The following is a 3,718-nucleotide window of genomic DNA, read 5'->3' as shown; positions in this document are numbered from 1 at the left end:
CCTGTTGATGATGGACATTTGAGATGTTTTTAATTTAGGACTATTATGAATAAAGATGCTATAAACATTCTTGTAGAAGTCTTGTTGTGGACATACATTTTTATATCTTTGGGGTAAATATACAAGAGTAGAATTGCTGGGTCATAGAGTAGGTATATGTTGAACTTTCCAGGAAAATTCCAAACTCCTTTTCAAATCGTTGTATCTGCTACCATGTGTGAAAGATCCAGTTGTTTCACATCTTCCCTAACATGTGGTATTATTAAACTTTTTCTTTACCATTCTGGTTGTTGCTTGGTGGTTTCTTGTGGTTTTAGTTTGCATTTCTTCAGACCAAAGATGTTGAACACCTTTTATCTGCTTATTGGCCATTTATGTATGTTTTTCTGTGAAGTATCAGTTCAAGTTTTTTGCCCATTAAAAAAATTGGGTTATCTGTCTTTCTGTTACGGATTTATATAACAGGGTTTCTCAATATAATACTATTGACATTTTGGGCCAGATAATTCTTTGTTTTGTGGGGCTGTCCTGTGCATTGTAGGGCTTTAAACAGCATCCCTGGCCTCTGCCTACTAGATTCTACTAGGAAAATACCCCCTCCAGTTGTGACAACCAAAAATGTCTTTAAACATTGTCAACTGTCCCCAGAGAACAAAAATCACCCCAGTTGAGAACCACTGATTTATAAGGATTTATATATTCAGGATACAAGTCCTTTGTCAGATATATTTGTTGTGAACATTTTCTTCTAGTCAGTGGCTTACTTTTAAATTTTCTTAATGATATCTTTTGAGGAGCAGAAAGGTTAGATTCAGATTAAGTACAAGTTAGTAAGTTTTCTTTTATGTTTAGAACTTATAATATAACATTTCTTTTATGTTTGCAACCTAGCACAACATCTGGGACAAGGCTCTCATTATGGTGGGATCCTCCTGGCTACCAGTGCCACCTGCTACTTGGTATGAAAGGGAATCTCTTGCCCTGTGGAGAAGAACAGTGTTTCCTGGCCTAGTGCTTCTTGCAGCATGATCTCCCTGTCTACGAGAAACTGAGAGTTCCTCCAGCTCCAGACAGGTGGTTTCAATGGAATTTTTCCTGCTGATGCCCCTGGACCAGCCTGTCTCATATCTCTTGGTGGGGCAGGGGAGTGTCAGATCATGGAGACAAAGAGGTTTCCAGTTCCAGGTTGTTTGATATGGTATGGTCCCCCTTGCTGGTGCTTCCAGTTGCCCATTGTCTCTCCCTGAAAGAGGGGGTTCTTGGACATAGTGAAGCAGGAGAGGCTTCCTCTGGCCACATATTGTCAGAGGGAATCCCCACTGATCCCCCTTGCCAGTGCTGCCAAGTTCACCTGGGGTTGTCGTTGGGAATCCTGTTCCATCTGGGAAAGAAATGAATCTACCTGGGCTACCTGTTGCTAGGTTGAGGTCAGTTGCTGATAGGCCTGGGTTTACTTCTTCTGTTGGGTGGGGGATTTTTAGATACCCTGCTGTATCTTTCCTCAAGTCCTTAGGTCCCTAACTAGTTCATCATCCTCTTTTCACCTTGCAGAGTTATCTTTTGGTTGCCTCTTGCATTGTTTCTAGGATTATAGTTGCATCCAGCAGGGAGAGAATAGATGAACGAATCTATACTATCATTCCTGAACTGGAAGTCTAGATAAAATTTTTTAAAGAACCAAGTAAGTTTTCCATTAATAAAAAAATGTAATTGTTGATTTTAAAATTTAATGGGCAGGTTAAGCAGCAAATTAGATAGAAATAAAGAGAAAATTCATTATCTGAAATGCAGATCTGAAGAAATGGCTCAGAATGCAGCAGCAGCAGAGAAAGAGATAGGAATTGTAAAGGAGAAATTTAAAGATATGGAAGACAGAATGAGAATATATAATTGCATTTCTAGATGGAGGGAATGGAGAAAATGAGAGAGAAGCAAGATCCAAAGAATAACAGCTGATAATTTTTTTTTTGTTGATGAACGACATGAATCCTTAGATTCAAGAATTACAACTGCCCTGCCAATCCCAGACAGCACAAATACAAAGAAAGCCTCACATAGACATATGGTGGTAAAAAAGATAGAGAATATCTGAAAAGAAGCCAGACAAAGATGATGGATTATCTCCAAAGGAATGACTAGTAAACAAAGAGAAGCCTTCTCAAGACTGCTCTTCTGACTTAGTGAAGACGTCTCAAGAATAGTGCTTTCGAAGTGCCAAAGGAAAATATCTGTCAAGCTAGAAGATTAGTCTTTGAAAAGCTAATATTTAAAAATAAGAGCCAAATAAAGACATTTTCAGAAATGTAAAATCAGATCCTCACTAATGGATTTTTTAGAATAATCTCCAGAAGGAAGAATTAGATGAAAGAAAAAATAGTGAGCAAAGAAATTTGTGAAATTTAGATAAGCATAAACAACAATTACCTATATGAAACAATAAAAATAGTGACTAAGTTGGGGGAATCTATTAAAGGGTGGAACTAAAATACTTATTAAAGATAATAAGTCCGTGGGGGAGAGGTGGTAGTGATGGGCATTAGAGCATTAGAAGATCTTTGTATCACTTAGGAGGAAGAGAGAGATATTGATTAAACTTGGTTTATTTAAGTATGAATGGTAAAATTTAAAGGTAACTATTAAAAGAATAGAATAACAGACTCAATGCAATACCTATCAAAATACCAATGACATTATTCACAAAAGTAGAAAAACAATCTTAAAATTTATATGGAAAAGCAGAAGACCCCTGATACCAAAGCAATTTCAAGCAAAAAAGAACAAAGCTGGAGGTATTACAATACCTGACTTCAAAATATACTACAAAGCTATAGTAACCAAAATAGCCCAGTACTGGCATAAAAACAGACATATAAACCAATGGAACAGAATAGAGAACCCAGAAATGAACCCATGCATTTATAGCTCATGGACTTTTGGCAAAGGCTTCAAGAACACACATTGGGGAAAGGGCAGTATCTTCAATAAATGGTGTTGGGAAAACTGGACATACATAGGCATGAAACTAAACCTCTATCCCTCACCATATATAAAAATCAACTCTAAATGGATTAAATATTTAAATGTAGGATCCCCAAACTATGAAACTACTAGAAGACATTGGCCTGGGCATGGATTTTTAAAATAAGACCTCAAAAGCACAGGCAACAAAAGCAAACATAGACAAATGGGATTACATCAAACTTAAAAGCTTCTGCACAGCAAAGGAAACAATCAATAAAGTGAAAAAAAGCAGTCTACAGAATGAGAGAAAGTATTTGCAAACTATGCATCTGGCAGGGAGTTACTACCCAGAATATATAAGGAACTCAACTCAATAGCAAAACAAAACAAAACAAAAAAACCAAAAACAAACAATCAGATTAAAAAATGGCAAAAGGCTTTAATAAACATCTCTCAAAAGAAGACATACAAATGGCCAACAGATATATGAAAAAATGCTCAACATCACTAATTGTTAGAGAGAAATTAAAATCAATCAAAACCATAATGAGATATCACCTCACCCTAGCTAGAATGGCTGTTGTCAAAAAGACAAAAATTAACAAATGCTGGTGAGGATGCAGAGAAAAGGGAACTCATACACTGCTGGTAGAAATGTAAATTAGTACATCCACCATGGAAAACAGTATGAAAGTTTCTTAAAAAATTAAAAATAGAGCTATAATATGATCCAGCAATCCCATTACTGAGTATATAT

This window comes from Nomascus leucogenys, chromosome X (genome assembly GCF_006542625.1).
Source record: "Nomascus leucogenys isolate Asia chromosome X, Asia_NLE_v1, whole genome shotgun sequence".
Lineage (NCBI taxonomy): Eukaryota > Metazoa > Chordata > Mammalia > Primates > Hylobatidae > Nomascus > Nomascus leucogenys.
Note: the sequence above shows the minus strand (reverse complement) of the source record.